Raw genomic sequence first — 19,126 nt, forward strand, 5'->3', positions numbered from 1 at the left:
TCTTTGTTCTCCTCAATGTGATTAATAAATTAACTGAAAGATGTGTAAGTAGGGTGAATTTTTTAAAACAAGGGCATGATCACATAAAAGTTTAAAAACATTTGTAAGCATTTTTTTACTTACTGCAACCGCGCTGTGACAGTATACTCAAAACTGTATTAACATTATTCTATCAGCCAAGAAGCTGACTGAGTAAAGACATAGAAGAGCAGAAGAAGGACACAAAATAATGATAATACAAATGAGGTTTACTGAATAATTTTAGTTGTGTATGTTTCAGTGGTCATACTAATCCTGATCAGCACACATCCTAATCCACAAATGACTAATTGGTGAATGAAAAGAGTATATATATATATAATGATTATATGATTAAATGGAATAATAAAATGATAAGTGATTAGAATGAAGAATAAATACATATAAAAGAAAAACAAAGCAATGCACAGTTTGCATTTGAGTATGCTATCTTTATATCCTATAACTAGTTTTAATATAACAAGGAAAAGGGAAAGGAAATTTACTGCTATGGCCATTAAATTGATGATTCATGTCTTAATTTTGCAGTTATTATCTACAAATACATGATTACATAGAATTTCAGCAAAATAGCCTCTCTTTCTGATACCACAACAAATTAAGCTTAAATGTAAAAACAGATATGTGACCCTGGACCACAAAACCAGTCTTAAGTCGCTAGGGTATATTTGTAGCAATAGCCAACAATACATTGAATGGATCGAAATGATCGATTTTTCTTTTATGCCAAAAATCCTACCTGGTCTCATGGCATTTACGTACCTGGGTGCACTTTTTAGCATGACATGAAATACGTACCAAATACTACCAATAAGTACATATCACTGCAGTTTCCAAAATAAATGAACACTTTCACACAAATTTACAGAGTTGCGATTAATAAAGCATAATTTTCGCACAATTACTTGAAGAATATCATGCTATGACTTCAAAACAATATTAATATGCGGGTAGATTTAAAAACTGATGCTTCTGAACGTTAGCATCGCACACATCCAGCTTCATATCTATGGGTTTTCATATACGACAAGTTTGTTCGGTAGCTCATAAAACGGAAAACGGTGTCGCACAAAAAGTGTGCAGAGGTACGCATTTTTATGAGACCAGGTTGCAAAAATCATTAGGATATTAAGAAAAGATCATGTTCCATGAAGATATTTAGTAAATTTTTTACTGTAAATACATCAAAACATAATTTTTGATTAGTAATATGCATTGCTAAGAACTTAATTTGGACAACTTTAAAGGCGATTTTCTTTCTCGTTTTGATATTTTTGCACCCTCAGATTCCAGATTTTCAAATACTTGTATCTCAGCAAAATATTGTCCGATCCTAACAAACCATACATCAATGGAAAGATTATTTATTCAGCTTTTAGATGATGTAAAAATCTCAATTTCGAAAAATTTACACTTAAGACTGGTTTTGTGGTCCAGGGTCACATATAACAAATGAATATACAGATTAGTAAAACAAGTACACATGTTAAGTAATAATATAGAGGAAAACAAAGAAACATCATCAAGAAGAAGCAACAGAGATCCATCTCTGAATGTCAGGTTGAATGGACCAGACCCTCAGTCACCTCTCAGATAAAACATATAAGACGCTTTTCAGAAAGGCTGGTCAGTTAAAATCAGTGATTTTTGTATTGCAATCAAAAATCAAAGTCTGTTGAGCAGTTACAACAAAATAGAAAGTAAACTATAAGAAAAAACAAATCATAATATTTGTATATTTTTTCCCATACATTTTTGTGTATCTATAAAATCATTCATTACACAAGTTCTGAGTAAAGACTAGAGCACCAACAGTGACAGCTCATCTGGTATCCTTACTGGCAGCAACTCCAACAACAGCTCCAGCAGCACCTCCAGCTAAAGCTCCAATACCAGCTCCAATACCAGCTCCAACAAGAGCTCCAGTACCAACAGCTCCAGTAGCAGCAGCTCCAGTAGCAGCTGCACCAATAGAAGCTGAAAGAGTAGCTCCAGCAAAAGTACCTGTAAAAGTAGCTCCTCCACTACTAATAGCTGTTACTACAGCTCCAACACCAGCTCCAACTGCAGCTCCAACACCAGTTAAAACCAAAGCTCCAATAACGATTCCACAAACAACAAAAGCTGCCATTTGAAAATAACTCTTGTACTTGAAGAAAAAATTACGAAATCCATTCTGATTTGTTGTTTCTCTCTCTGATTTAGATTTCATCTCTGCTCTGACTCTCTCCTCTGTCACTTTTCTCACTTGCTCAATCTCCTCTTGTATTTGTCTCTCCTCTTGTTGTTTTCTCTGCTCTTCATCTCTCTGTCTCTGCTCTTCTTCCTCTCGTCTGAATCTCTGAGCATCTTCGTACATCTGGTTACTGTAGTGTCCTCCTCCATTCTGCTCTATCATTGAGTCAGTCTTCTGCAGGAGATCATTCACCTGCTCTCTGTTATTCAGATCTTTATTGTTGAAGACGTGATATCTGCCTCCACACTTCTGAACTAGATCTCTTAATCTGCAGTTCTGCTTAAGGAGTTCACCTACTGACTCTCCTTCCAGCTGATCTCCATGAGTGAAGAGAATGAAGGAGTATTTTAACACTCCCTTACCAAACATCATCTCAATGATCTGAGGAATCTGCAGCTCATGTTCAGTGAATCTGTCTGTTACTCTCAACACAATGAGGAAAGCGTGCGGTCCAGGACTGGATATATAAACACTTCTGGCTATCTCCATCACTAACTCTTCAGGTTTCATCTGTGTGTCAAAGAATCCAGGAGTATCAACTACAGACACAGATCTGCCTGAAAGAGTGGTGTGTTCCTTTGAACATTCACTGGTTACTGAACTCATTCTCTGTAAAGATATAAGCTCTCTCTGTCCCAGGATTGTGTTTCCAGCTGCACTCTTCCCAACTCCACTTTTACCCAGAAGAACAAGCCGTCTGGATGAGAGACTGGAGACTTGTTCAGACTTGTCTTCTTTGGGTCTTTTTCTTATAGCTGAATTCTGAATCTCTGGTTTTTCTTCTTCTACATAATATAGAAACAATAAAAATAAATAAACAAATAATAATAACATTTTTAACACTCAATGCAAAAAAATAAATAAATAAAAAATAAAAAAGATTAAAACATGCCCAGTATATTTATATAATATTGCTGTAAAAGACTCACCGAAGTTGATGTCGAAGTATGACTTAATTATTTTTATAAACAGCTCTTGAATTTGTCCAGCTTGTTCCTTTGTCTTGTTGTTGAACACGTGGTATCTCTGATCATATTTCTGAATGAGGTTCTTCAGTGGTTCAGTGTCATCTAGGAATTATTTTATGGTCATGTTTTCATCCTCCAGTTCGTCTCCTCTGGTGAAGAGAATCCAGGTTTTCTTCAGGCGCTCGTCTCCCAGCAGCTTCTCAATCTTCTCAACAGTTTTTTTCTCTTCTTCAGTGAATCTGTCAGCTTTCATGACCAACAGAAACACACAGGGACCTGATTCACATCTCTGAAGAACCTCTTTATATTTCTTCTGAATCTCATCTTCATTCATATCTGTGTTAAATAATCCTGGTGTGTCATAAACAGTGACTGGGAAGTGACCAACTGATCCAGATTGAACAGCAAAATCTTGAGTGACTGATCTGGACCTTTTCTTTGAGACGAAAGCTTCTCGTCCCAGGATTGTGTTTCCTGATGCACTTATCCCATCCCTGGTTTTTCCCAGCAATACCACATTCAAATGTGCAGTTTGTTCTGCATTTATTTCTTCCATTTTCAGTGTGTAGCCTAAAACTAAATAATACGACTTCGTGTCAGACAGAATCAAGTATTATATCCGTTTTCTAATAATCATTATTAGATGTTTGACATTGAACACTCTCAGAAATAAAGGTACAAAAGCTGTCACTGGGGCTGTACCTTTTCAAAAGGTACATGTTTGTACCTAAAGGGTCCATTTTGGTACTTTAAAAGTACATAATATGTACTTTTAAAGTACCAAATGGACCCTTTAGGTACAAACATGTATTTTGAAAAGGTACAGCCCCAGTGACAGCTTCTGTACCTTTATTTCTGAGAGTGAAGAATCTTTGAATACTCGTATGAATCTTCTCCTGTTGACAGGCACAGATTAACACCAGACCATCAGCTGTCTGCAGGTAAATCTAATAGCTACCTAATTACAGTAACAAAGCATTCTTAAAGGCTGTGGCAAAATGTGCTTATCTTGGCATTTGTGAAGTTAATCAAACAAATCATTTCAATTAAATTAAATTAGGATAGGGATTTAAAAACTGTATCTTCAGTTCTGCTATTTGCACCTTCATATTTGTAGACATTTTTCTCTAAGATCGATATGTTACTTTATCCTGAAGATCTAAGAATATTTTTGATAAAATTTCAGCATCCCTTTTACAGTTTTATTATGCTTGCTTAGCAAACATTTCATAGGATCTTGTGTATTAAAGGAAAGCATAATCAGAAATTTCAGTTTATAACCTGAGAATTCAGATTATAACATGCCCACCCAGCAGATTTATGTGGAGGCCAGATGGGTGGCTCCTGGGCTATCTAATTGGGGCCCAGGCAGTTTTGTCCTAGGGGTCAGCCCAGATGAGACAATAGCCCCTTTCACACCGCTTTAGTTCCAGAACTAAAAGCACAGTACTAAAGTAATGGGACGATTTTGCACTAACTATTTCCCAGTACCATTTAAAGGGTTGCATTCGCACTGACAGTGGGTACTAGGAAGTGACGTAAGCCGGTCGACAGCGACGTCATTTGTGCGCGGCGTTCAACAACGAAAACAAAAAAGAACAATGTTAACAACAGGAGGATGGAAGATGCTGTGATCGGAGCTCTGTTTTTGTTGTGTCTTGTAGGGTTCACAATAATGGACATGGAATGTCGACGTATACGTCAAGCGATTGAAAGATCGGAGAGGAAAGAATCTCCAATGACAACTGGCAGTGCTACATTTCATTGAGGCTGATAGAAGCACAAAACGGCATAGAGGAAGTCTTCAGGTAAATGCCATCTATAAATGTTGATGCAATGTTTACACAGTATGTGTTTACATGGCGTTTTAAATCATGGCGGGTGAGGGCGTTTTCGTACGCGTTTAGCCAATCAGCGTACACTTACATCACGATAGTTCCTATGGAACTGTTTTAGACCCTACTCTGATGTAGGAGCTAATTTAATTCCTCCAAATGGAGTTCCGGGAACTAAAACAGTTCCTAGTTCCTGCGGTGCGAACACGCTAAAAAGTGGGTAGTTCCACAATTAGTTTGGCTACTATGACACTTCTGCCATCTTACAAAGAAGAAAACAAGAGCATCCATGTGCACTGTAAAACCCGACAAGTTAGAGTAACTCAAACCATTTGAGTAAACTGATTACCTTAAACCATTTAAGTTTTTAAAACTAACAATTATGAGTGCTCTGAAGTTATTTCAGTTGAGTTCAATTAAGTGATTAATTAAGTGCTGATTGAGCATTAGTGATGAACACCTGCTGTTAACAAACACAATCACTGACAGAAAGAGAAACACAACTGACTTTAGACACATGCTTAGATGAAATCAACTGAAATAAAATACATTAAATCTCAAGATCTGATTAAACAACCCCACAAACAGCATCAGCAGCTCCACTTATTAATAACCAGGCTGACTTTATTTCTGTCAGACATCTACAGAAGATCTTATTGTGAATTAATTAAGATTTATTTTCAATTGAAGTAACCATGTTAGAGATCAGTGTCTGCTATAGTTGGGCTCTTGACCCTTGACTTCTGTGTTAGTTGTTTTTTTTTTTTCTCTGTGGCTGTTGTAATCATGTGTTCTTTGAACGTGTTTGTTACAAGTCAAAAGCCCTGAGAAAAATGATCAGTAGTTGATTGGCATATGGTTATAATGATAATCATCTGTAAGTGAACTGATCTCATTGAGAGTGAATGTAGACTCATTGTGTGTCTAATATCTGGTTAAATGGATGTTGTATTAATTATAGTAAAAGTGATTCTAAGATCCAGTGGTTCTGGATTAAAAAAATGACATTAAACATCTAACATAAAAAAAAAGTTCATGCTGCAATGAATGCTGGGAACCATGGATGAGTTTTGTACTATGCTTGTACCCAGCATGCATTGCAGCATGATTTTTTTTTTTTTTTTTAATGGTCACCATTGTTGAGGTTCAAAAGCTGATTCTTGATGTCTGCCTATAGCTGCTCTTATGCTGTTCAGTGATGATTTATCTGTGTCTTAATGCAAGAACAGAAGCATTGTTTTAGTATTGAAAACCAAAATAGATCTCAATTAGGTTAATTCATGCCATGCATGCTCTTGTTTTTTTTTTTTGTAAGATGGCAGAAGTAATGCAACTGGAAACTGTAATGCTTGAGCTCCATAAAGTTTCTCATGCCCACGCCATAGTTTCTCGTGCGCACACGAAAGTCTTCATTTTTTTTTTTTTTGCCAATGTCCCTTTAGGGGCTCTGTATTTTTCCCCTTCTTTTTTGGGCTATTAATATATTGCAGATTCTGCAAGGTGTATGTAAACTTATGATTTAAACATAGCCTATAAAAATATGCGGAGTGTGTGTCATGTATAAAGTGAAACTGAAATGAAAAGTGTCTGTTGCGGCATTAAATTTAGATCTGCATATAGCCCTCTTAGACCCGGCCCTGCCCCGTAGTATATATATATATATATATATAGCCTATTCACTCAAAAGACAAAGGCCTGTATCAAATTCTGGGATGCCTCTCCCAAAAGCATAGCAAGCCTAATTTGATTTTAGGACCATTATTAATTGCTATCATAATGGACAGTTACGGTCTCTGTGGACGGTTTAGGCATGTACGATGCTTTTGGGAGAAGCAGTCCTGGTTAGTTTTAGCTTAAACCGTTAACTTACCCAAACCCGAAAGCATTAGTGTACCGACAAGCCTTAAGACACAAACATTTCTTTAAGTTCTAGCTACAATGAATCAGCGAAGAATTTGCCAATCTAATTCATGTATTTCCAGAAGAACACGTTTGTTAAATATACATTAATGTAAATGAACGTACAGAGATACTCACAAAACGGCCGATGTAAGATGTCTTCTGTCAGAAAAGAGCTTCAACAAAGCTCTGTTTAAAACATGTCCGTATTGAAATGTTACTTTCACTTTCAGCAGTGTCTCTTATTGAATCATGTGACGCTGTTTGTCTCCAATAGGAGGCTCTGTGATACCAGCAGACGAAGCAGAGAAATTACCTAATATATATATAACATTAATCATTTCACGTGTAAGAAGTGAAGATGATTTAAAGATTTTCTGTTGAGATTTAAATAGTTTTGTGAAGTTACCGTTGTGCACTTTGAACAACACACGGTCCTTCTAACTGCCACATTATTTTGTAATGCACGCACACTAAGCGTTACGGTACTAGCGTGTAAAACCCCACACCGTAAAAAATGATGCACTATATTTACTCAAAATTGTGTTAACAGATTACAAACAATATTATTAATTAAATTCAACGCATAAAAATTAATTAGAATTAATCAAATGTGATGATCACAAATTAAGCAATCAAAATGAATAAAAGAGCACAACAAAATCAAGTAAAACACAAACAAAGACATTGATTTTACCAGCCAAAAAAAAAAAAAAAAACTATGCTAATGAACAGCATACATGCCAGACTAGTAGTTGGTGATCAATAAACACTGCGCAAAAACGTAATATGCATGCACATATGTCAACATAAAGGACTTTCTAAACAGATTCTAAAAGTTTTCCTCTATGATAGCAATTAGACTCTGCTTATGAACCTCAACAATGGTGACCATTGTTTATTAAAAAAAAAAAAAAAAGAAACAAGAAACATGCTGCAATGCATGTTGGGTTCTAGCATAGTACAAAACTCATTATTGGCTCCCAGCATGCATTGATGCATGGTTTTTATTTTATTTTATTTTTTTAATGGTCTCCATTGTTGAGGTTCACAAACTGATTCTTGATGTCTGTGTGAGTCTAAATTCTACCATAAATGAAAAATTTTTGTGGGCAAAGTTTTCTACTGTGCTGATAATGAAGCTTTTAATTATCACCGTTGTTGAGATTCATATGTTGATTCTTGATGTCTGAATTATGCAGTAATTCTAAAGGTTTTGTGCATACAATGTTTTAAGTTTTTTTTTAATAAAAGTTTGTTGTCTTGTCTTGTGGTGTCATAGCATAATAACTAACCTGAAACTAACATACTAAAAAAATAAATAAGAATCGTTAGAGATCAGCCACTGAATGGGATCAGTGAATCCGGCCACTATATAATGACTTCACCGTCACTACCAACTAACTAAAGCCACTTAATCATATTTTTTTCTTGTTTTTTTTTTTTTTTTTTTGCTATAAGAAATGTGCTTCACAAACACAGTTACAGCAGACAGGAAAAATTAAAACTAAAAAGTCAAGGGTCAAGAGCCCAACTACAGCAGACACTGATTTCTAACATGGTTACTTCAAATGAAACAATAAATCAACATCTAAATCTTAGTTAATTCTCAATAAGATCTTTTGTAGATTTCTGACAGAAATAAAGTCAGTCTGGTTATTAATAAGTGGAGCTGGTGATGGTGTTTGTGGGGTTGTTTAATCAGATCTTGAGACTTAATGTATTTTATTTCAGTTGGTTTTATCTAAGCGTGTCTAAAGTCAGTTGTTGTTCTTGTGTTTCTCTTTCTGTCAGTGATTCTGTTTGTTAACAGCAGCTGTTCATCATTGGCTGAATTCACTCATTAGTGTTCATTCTCTCTGTCAGGTGGACTATATTATTAAACTCATGTAGGGAATAGTGAATAAGGGTGTAGGGTGTGATTTGAAACACAGCCTCTGAGTGTCAAATCTGAGTGGTTACTTCACAGGACTGCAGAGAGGCTACTTTCTTGAAAACAACAAATATTACCCAGAATGCATTGTTTTCTACACTCTAAACGCAGATTTTGTTTTAAATAAACATTTTTAGTTGTCTTTAATTATTCTTTCTTGTTTTTGTAAAACACGTCACCATTACTAAATATAATTAGTTGTTTGAAGTATTCAGATGAAATATTGAATGCAATGATTATGCTAAGTAGAGATAGCTTACAATCACAGCTCACGATGGCGGAGTGAGTAGTCGAATGTTTTGGAGCTGAGAAAGGAAAGTGGGGATTACTCATTTAAAATATGGTTTAGTATTGTAAAGATGCAAAAGTCATTTGTTCTAGAGTAACAACAATTGCTATTGGAATTTATTAGGAGTTATAGCTGCTAAAATTGACAGAAACAGCTTTAAAAGATCGCGGCTGCGTGGTAACAAAAGAAAGACGCCACAATGCAGGACTTCGTAGAAATGGAGATTGAGACAGCTGCAAAGGAGAAAAGGCAAATACCGGACGCTCACTCTTATGCTTGCAAAGTAAAAGATGGAGGGGATTGTAATTCTGACCCAAACACCCCAACTAAACATTTCAAAAAGAAAACTAAGACTAATGAAGGGAATGAACCGTCTCTAAGTGAATTGCAAGAAAATATCATTCGGATTCTGACTGCGAAAATCGATGAGAGAGCTGATAAAACGGACATGGCAGTTAAGCAAAATACACTTAAAATAGAAGGTATCAAGAAATCACTCGATAGCTGTCATCAAGATATAGCAGAACTGAAAAAGGAAAACGTGTGCCTCAAAGTCCAGTGCACTGAATTTCAGGGAAGGATTTCAGAAATGGAGCAAAAAATAAACGATGCAGAAAGGTACAACAGACGTTGGAATTTGCGCCTATACGGGGTACACGAGAAATCTGATGAAAACATCAAAGAGACTGTGAAAGACATCTGCAGAGAAGTTTTTCCAGAGGCACATCACGCGTCTGTAATTGAAGGTGTAGCGTCGTACACAGGATCGGCAGACTGAAGGATACAAGGGACAGTAGCATTATTAGCATTATCAGATTTCTTTCCAGGTCTGCAAGGGATTTGGTGTGGAAGCTCTCAAAGGCAAACTATCTTCTGTCTAACAAACATCTCTGCTTCAAGGAAGATTTAACTGCAGCCAATAAAGAAGCATGCAAGAAATTATGGCCACTAGTGGAGAAGGCGCGAAAAGAAGGAAAACTTGTGCATTTTGTTGGTAACAAGGCTTACATTGACAACAAAGAAGTCCGTGTATCCTAGTGGCAGATGGTAATACGTATTCAACTGTCAATGTACTGATGTGGCAGAAATTTATCTTATGTTGCACTTACACGCCAGTTATTAGTGATGGTGAAATGAAGCTTCATGAAGCATTACGTTTGGTTCACAAAAGGGTTAATTTCTGGAGGCTTCATTTGCTCACAATACCACCTGGTGGCCAAAGAGTGTTAAACAAGCATATATATTACAGACAGAGGTGTAAAGTCCAGGGGTCAGAAAGTAAAAGTCCTGCCATGTGTTTATTCCACCCATGAACTCAGCAGCTGATTTCACCAGAGGAGGAACCAAGTCATTCCTTTCAAGTCACAAACGAGTCTCGAGTCAAATCCCAAGTCCTCAAAGAGTTAAAGTTAATGAGATAATTAAGAGACTAATTAAATGAACACCTGCTGTTATTGAGAATCACAGAGGATCAGATGTTGATGTTTTATTGATAAAAATTATGCCACCATCATGGAGATCAGTGTTTGCTTTAGTTGGGCTCTTGACCCGTGACTCCTGTGTTAGATCTCTCTCTGAAATAATGCATGTGCTGTTATAAAGCAGAGTGATCATTACAACACAGTAAGCAGCTGTTAGCTGCTTTTACATTAAGAATTTTCTTCAGTTCTAACAGTTTTTTTTTTCTGTTTCTTTTACAGGTTTATGTTTTGAGTAATCAACAGCTAGTACACTGTAAAAAATTGCTGTAAAATTTACAGTAACTTACTGGCAATTTTGGTTGCCAGTAAGACTGTAAATTTGCAAGAATACTGTAAATCAATAATTACAATTGTACTGTAAAAATACAGCAAACTCTTGCATGCTGTAAAATTGTTATGATGGTGTGTAAACATTTCGTAAACTTATTTCATTTGAGTCCACTGAGAAGGAACATTTCTTAATATAAAACTGCAAACACTTAATTTGTAATAGCAAAGTTATTAAAAACATGACTTTAACTCAAATTGTTGCAGTTTATCATCAGCTATAACAAACAAGAACGTGGTAAAGCACTTAACAAAGAGATCATCACTGCATCAGCAACTCTACAGTTACTGTCTTTAAATAAAGCAACAGAACATCAGTGTTTGTGGCTCATCATTGACTGAAGCACAGGCTCTACTCTCCACCGCAATGGTGACCCACAAAACTAAATTAAACCAACAGATCTCTCTTATGCAAAATAATACAGTTCAGTTAAATATTTACTCTCCTTATAGATAACACCTGCTGTTAACAAGCGGAATCACTGAATGAAAGAGAAACAAGAACTACAACTGACTTCAGCTACAGCCTTAGATGAACTCAACTGAAATACAAGACATCATTGAATCTCTCAAGATCTGATCAAACAACTCCACAAACAGCATTACCAGCTTCACACATTACAATCTGACTTTATTTCTGTCGTATGTCTATAAAAATAATTTGAGAATTAACAGAAGTTTATTTGTTTTATTGAAAACGTTTCGTTTGACCTCACAATTGTGGCGGTCAGGGTTTGCTTTAGTTGGGCTCTTGACCATCAAATTTTAATCTTAGTTTTTTTTCTGGCTGCTGTAGCTGTGTTTGTAAAGCACATTTGTTATAGCATGAAAAGCCAGGAAAATGTGTGATTACGTGCTTGTGATTGACTATTGATAATGATGTAATCATTATCTAATGGCTTGATTCACTGATCCCATTCAGAGGCTGATCTTTAAAGACATGGTGTGGATATCTTTTTTTTTGTGTGTGTTTACAATCACTATGAGATGACATAGCGGTGACAATCAACAAAATAAATAAACAGATCAACTCTGAACATCACAAAACATGCTACTAAAACTCAATACAAAAAAATAAAAATAAAATAAAAGCACATAGTAAGAATTAAAGACAGTAAGTGGACAATTCAGCGGCATAATTTATTCATGCCGCAATGCATGCTGGGATTCATGGGTGAGTTTTGTACTGTGCTGGTACCCAGCATGAATTGCAGCATTACGCTTTTGATTGTCACCATTGTTGAGATTCATATGCTCATTCTTGATGTCTGTGTGTGTCTAATTGCTGCCATAGTACTAAACGTTTTACATAAGACATTTTTTTAATTTTTCAGTAGCAGTTTGTCACTTATTCAGGGTCATATTGCGATTGTAAACACACACACAAAAAAAAGATATCCACAACACGTCTTTAAAGATCAGCCTCTGAATGAGATCAGTGAATCAAGCCATTAGATAATGATTACATCATTATCAATAGTCAATCACAAGCACGTAATCACACATTTTCCTGGCTTTTCATGCTATAACAAATGTGCTTTACAAACACAGCTACAGCAGCCAGAAAAAAACTAAGATTAAAATTTGATGGTCAAGAGCCCAACTAAAGCAAACCCTGACCGCCACAATGGTGAGGTCAAACGAAACGTTTTCAATAAAACAAATAAACTTCTGTTAATTCTCAAATTATTTTTATAGACATATGACAGAAATAAAGTCAGATTGTAATGTGTGAAGCTGGTAATGCTGTTTGTGGAGTTGTTTAATCAGATCTTGAGAGATTCAATGATGTCTTGTATTTCAGTTGAGTTCATCTAAGGCTGTAGCTGAAGTCAGTTGTAGTTCTTGTTTCTCTTTCATTCAGTGGTTCCGCTTGTTAACAACAGGTGTTATCTATAAGGAGAGTAAATATTAACTGAACTGTATTATTTTGCACAAGAGAGATCTGTTGGTTTAATTTAGTTTTGTGGGTCACCATTGTGGTGGAGTAGAGCCTGTGCTTCAGTCAATGATGAGCCACAAACACTGATGTTCTGTTGCTTTATTTAAAGACAGTAACTGTAGAGTTGCTGATGCAATGATAATCTCTTTGTTAAGTGCTTTACCACGTTCATGTTTGTTGTAGCTGATGATAAACTGCAGCAATTTGAGTTAAAGTCATGTTTGTAATGACTTTACTATTACAAATTAAGTGCTTGCAGTTTTATATTAAAAAATGTTCCTTCTCAGTGGACTCAAATGAAATAAGTTTACCAAATGTTTACACACCATCATAACAATTTTACAGCATGCGAGAGTTTGCTGTATTTTTACAGTACAATTGCAATTATTGATTTACAGTACTCTTGTAAATTTGTACTGGCAACCAAAATTGCCAGTAAGTTACTGCAAATTTTACAGCAATTTTTTACAGTGTAGAGTAGTGCAACTACATAATGCAAGGAAAGCAGAGATTTAATAGTTACAACGAATTCGTTTTAAATTCATTGTACACAATGCATATAAATATTTAAACTCTCACTCAAATTAGACACACACAGACATCACTAACCAGCATATGAATCTCAACAATGGTGACAATCAACAAAATGCTTCATGCTGCAATGCATGCTGGGTAACACCATAGTAAAAACTCCCATCATGCACTGCAGTATGAAAAATTATTGTCACCACTGTTGAGGATCATATGATAAGTGTTCAAGTTTAAAAGCCTGAGCTACAGTTATTTTTTTCCCCAATATTTAAGCATTATAGTAGCATGTGTTTAACAGGACTTTTTTTCACAATTCAGTAATAGCTGAACGTCAGTCAACAAACCAAAGAGAAACACCTTCATGATGTTCCTTGAAACGATTTATAAGCAGAAAGTGTAGGCTAAACTCAAGCTCAAAAGACCCAAATCGCAAGTTTTTAATTCAACAATGTACAAATGTTTGGTGTGAAACACTGTTGTAATTGCTTAAAAGGGCCAAGAGCTCAACTAAGCAAACACTGATCTCCATGATGGTGGCATCATTTTAACCAATAAAACATCAACATCTGATCTTCTGTAATTCTCAATAACAGCAGGTGTTCATCACTAATACACAATCATCATTTAATTAGTCTCTTAATTATCTCATTAACTTTAACTCTTTGAGGACTTGGGATTTGACTCGAGACTCGTTTGTATCTTGAAAGGAATGACTTGGTTCCTCCTCTGGTGAAATCAGCTGCTGAGTTCATGGGTGGAATAAACACATGGCAGGACTTTTACTTTCTGACCCCTGGACTTTACACCTCTGTCTGTAATATATCTGCTTAACCCTTTTGTGAACCACTTGGCTGAAAAGCTTAATGCTTCATGAAGCTTCATTTCATCATCACTACCAATTATGGTTAAATATTATATAGCTGTTTTAGTGTGGAAAGGCATATGTTAATTGATACTGTTGTTGTAGTATATATCTTGTTAAAATAAGAAAAGGTATTTTTGCAAAGACAAATTGAAATGTGTCACCCTACTGGTTGAATATTAAACACAAACTTCAAACAATCCTTTTTTTTGTTAATGTTATGTCTGTTTCAATTTTTTCAATTAATGCCAGAGGTTTACGTAATCTTTTAAAAAGGAAATCTTAATTTTTAAATTGTAAAGGGAAAGGTACAGATTTTTACTTTGTGCAGGAAACACATTCAGGTAATGAAGTTGAAAAGTTTTGGAGAAGTCAATGGGGAAATTATATTTGGTTTGCCCATGGCAGTAATAGAGCAGCAGGGGTCGCAATACTCAAGGGCCATGTTCTTAGCCATGAGAGAGATAATTCTGGAAGATTGGTTATACTGGAAGTAAGCATTGTACAGTCACATTACATTTTGGTGAATTCATATGCTACCAACAACAAGCAACAAAATAACATATTTTGTTGAATTAAAATTGATGCAGATCAAGAACAAATTTCCTGATGCTAAAATAATATGGGGAGAGGACTTTAACTGCGTACATAATTACTTATTAGAAAGATGGCCACCCAAAGAAGATGGAATGTGTGAAATAAAAAATGTATGCCTTCATTTAGGGTTAATAGATATTTGGCGTTACAAAAATCCAAACCAAATTTTGTATACATGGAGTAACAAAGACCAGTCTAAACAGTCATGTATTGATTATTTTTTTAATTTCAGATGCATTAGAAGATTATGTTCAGTCTGTTTCTATAGAGCCTTCCATCTTAACGGATCATAAATGAATAACGTATCTATTTAATCTCCCATTATATTCTAAGGCCTCTGTGTTAGGAATGCCTACGTGGCGGAGATGTTCTGACACAGAGACACTTCTGGTAGAAATGAAGAGGGGGCTTTTTTCCCTTAATCATAACAAAGTCTAGGTGGTCTTCTCTCCTAAGGGAGAGACAGAATTATACACGCAAATGAAATGTAGAATTGTATACATATGGCTTAATGTATGGGAACCCGCCTTAAAATCTTGTATATATACCAGAGACGAAGGACATTCAGGAAGCCTTTCTGCAGAAAGCTTCGGTTTTATTCCGGTTGAATAAAATCTATTCTTCTGGCATCAAAACTCCGAGACTGTGTTTCGTTCTTTGAGCTGCTGCGGACGACACTTCATTTGGCACCCCAGATGGGACTTGGAAAGGAGCGACGAAGTAGACAGCTGCTTTGAGCAGATTTTGACGAGCAACACATGAAGGGTGGCCACCTTTTTTAATCAGGTAAGCATTTTTGCTTATATAATTTTGTGTTGTTTGCGAAATCTGTTCATGGTGGTAAGGTCACTTAAATTTTGCTCTTCCAAAATTCTAAATTTAAAGAAAAAAACATAAAAGGGAGTTTTTATTCCAGAAGAAATAACTGCATGCATTGTCTGGTTTACTGTTTATGGCCTTGATAAGTAACTTAAACTGGAATTGGATAGTGCAGGCAGAATTACATTGCTAGCAATGGTCTGTGTTTATTTAGACTGGGCCTGAAGGGACAGAAATAAACGTGAAGCAGATACAGTGTAGTGAGTGCGCAAGACCTACGGATACCGCCCTGATTAAATTAAAAAAGAAAAAAAAAAGTTGTAAGGTTACCGACCCGGCTTAGGTAGGCAAGAAAACATTCCTGGCAGAGCCTTGTTCTTTTACTTACAGAGAAAAAAAGGAGAAATTACGGTAAAAGAACCAGTGTTTTGGAGCAGGTGTCTCGAGAGAAAAGCTTTGTTTCGTTTTGATGAATGTTTGAAACTGTGTCTGTGTCCGAATGCATGTTGGTGTGAAAGACAGAGTGAATGAGAAAAAAATAAATTCCGATTGGGTTGGAGGAGAGAAGTGAGCCTTTTTCTGAGTGGAGAACAGCCGCAGCTCTTGTCAAACTCAGGAGGAATGAATGAAAGAATAAGCCCTAATATAAAGGGATAATTTATGAGAGACAATGTATGAGAATGCTGTATGAATCAATGAGCCCTAAATAAATTATCGAAAATAAAGGGACTTAGCAGTGTGAATGTTTCTAGGAATAGGGTCAATAAAGATTGAATCCAGATGTATTATAAGATCTTATGTTGGGTGTCTGTGTGAGAGGAAGCAAGAGAGTGAGAAAATTTTCTTAGTGCAGGCTGTGGAGAAGGAGTGATCAAGATAATAAGATAAATAAAGTACATTAAAAATAATAAGTGCGCACTAAATAAAATAGAAGAGACGATAGATAATTGAAAAATAAATAAATAAATAATTATTGTTAAAGATTTTATGCATAATGTGTGAACATAAAATAAAGTTGAAAAAAAAAACTTATAGAAAGTGTACATGCATCAGATAGAATAAAAAAACTAGGTTAAAAGTAGTAAGTCATTAAATAAAGAATAAAATTAATTGAAAAGTAGTGGCAACATTTTTATATAAAATAAATAGAGTAAATAATAAGATTAAGAGGTTGGAAGAGAAAATATGGCAGCTACTCCGATAGAGATATTAGGATTAAAATATCCTCTGTGTAAAGACATGATAAACAAAATCTCAGACAAATGGCAAAAGAGAACAAAGAATAAAATGACAAAATGGCCAAAGGAAGGGACGTTTGGTGTGGCATTGTGTGAGGAAATGGAAACTCTGATAAAGAATTACAAAACTAAAGGTGTCAGTAAAAAACGAGAAAAGAGAGAGAGTAAAAGAGAGAAAGAACAAGAAGTGTTGGCTATGTTTAAAAAAGAAGGGGAAAACACTTTAAAAAGTATAGGCCAGGAAGATGTTAAAGGAGGCAGACAGAGAAACATACAAAAAAGAAATGTTGTTCTCTCAACCCCCTCCTTATCCGTCAGCTGAAAAAGAGTTCCCGATTCTCAAGGGAAAGGTAGAGGTAATGGGAGAGATGGAGATGGAAGGTCAAGTTGAAATTGAACCAGCTGTAAAAACAGAGAGCAGAGAACAGAAAAAAGAAAGTGAAAGATATGTAGCTATGGATTGTTATAAACAAGCGAGAATAGCCTTAGAATTGATGAAATCAGACCAGGAAGACAAAACACGATATGAGGAAGTGTTAGAAAGAATAAAAAGAAAAGACCGTGAAATTGAAGCACAGGTAGAAATGTTACAACAAGAGATGGGTCAGAACATTATGGAATCAGGCAAAAAAATTCAAAAGGAAAATGAGTTAGAGAGACGGAGAAGTAAGCTGTTTGACAGCAATGAGGAAATTAATGATGAAAAGGAAATATTTGATACAAGAAAGTGGGAACAGGGCAGGGAAAAGGGGACGCTTAGACCACTGGCTGCACAGCTCCCTATTTTAATTAAAGGTGCACAGGGACAATATGTCCCTTGGGCTTCTCAGGACCTCGAAGGACTGTTGACACGCCTTCCAGAAATCAACGAGGGCGCGGGAAAATGGATCAAAGTGTTTGAAGAGGAGACAATGGGAAAACTTTTGGCTGTGGGAGACATTAAAGCATTGCTGGCAAAAATCTTAGGAGGGGCAAAGATGGATGAAATTTTGCAAACAGCCGCTCTGGACAGAGCAGTGAACTCTCACAATATGGATGGGATTGTTTTTGATGCATTTCGTCCAGCAATATGGCAAGCATTGAGACTTGAGTATCCGATCAGACTGAATCCCAAGACACTCAAAGGACCAGATCTGGGTGATACCGAAAATCCAGCCACGTATGTCCAGAGACAGTTGAAAAACTGGAAACAAGAGACTGAAATAAATCCTGAGGGAGACCCACTAATGGCTACGTTATTTAGACAAGCTGTGATTGATGCTATGCCTCCAGCCGTAAAAAGCAGGCTAGAAGATGCTGTTGGCTTGAACTCAAAAACTCATAAAGAATTTTGTGATCATGTGACACATGCAGTGGAGCAACACAGAAAGAATGAACTAAAGCTCAAGACCCAAGAGAAAGAGCTACAGCGAAAGCTAACTCAATTACAGCTCGAAGAGCTAACAAAGAAAAATATGAGAAAAATTCAAGCTCCAATAATGAAAGAAGGAGAGGAACTGTCACACTACGGACTGTCCAGCAGAGGGAAACAGCGAGCACAAAGCTTTCTACAACATTCTCCTGATTTCCTGTTCATTATTAGTTAAATGATATCACCTGTGCCTGGCTTGTTATAGTGTGTGTATATAAGACCTGCATTTGTTTGTAACTTTGCTCAGTCTTGAAACTCTTCTGTCTAGGCAAACTTTGTTTAATGCATGGTCTCTTTGGATCCAAGCTTGGACTATTTAGAAGGACTTTTTGCCTACGAGTCACTGTGGATTTGTACCTTCCTCAGCCCAGCTTATGATGCTTGACTCTTGTGTTTTCAAGAAGGACTTTAAGTAAAGACTGTTTGCTTTCCTCAAATCCTGCCTCTTGTAATTCTCTGCAATTTGGGTCCACACTGCTTTATAGTACAGTGGTTAGTGCTTTGATGTTTCAACACACTCTGCTTTCAAGTTCTGGTTGTGACAGCAAGACTGAGCCATAATATGATGGACCCAGCAGAGGCCGAAGAGATTCATGGAGTCGTCAACAAACAAGGAGCCTTTATTGGATCACATGAGACACAGCTTCAGAGGCTAACAGAGGCTGTGACTCAGATTGCAGATACTCTGCAACAACTCCAAGCACTCTTGCCTCGAGAAC

At 36.2% G+C, this 19,126-nt stretch overlaps 1 pseudogene; it reads right to left on the reverse strand.

Moving 5' to 3' along the window:
• Positions 1 to 230: 230 nt before the first annotated feature.
• On the reverse strand, positions 231 to 7,129 carry LOC131530783 (GTPase IMAP family member 8-like; annotated as a pseudogene).
• Between the last annotated feature and the right edge of the window lie 11,997 nt (positions 7,130 to 19,126).

The sequence above is a fragment of the Onychostoma macrolepis genome, chromosome 22, assembly GCF_012432095.1.
Source record: "Onychostoma macrolepis isolate SWU-2019 chromosome 22, ASM1243209v1, whole genome shotgun sequence".
Classification (NCBI taxonomy): Eukaryota; Metazoa; Chordata; class Actinopteri; order Cypriniformes; family Cyprinidae; genus Onychostoma; species Onychostoma macrolepis.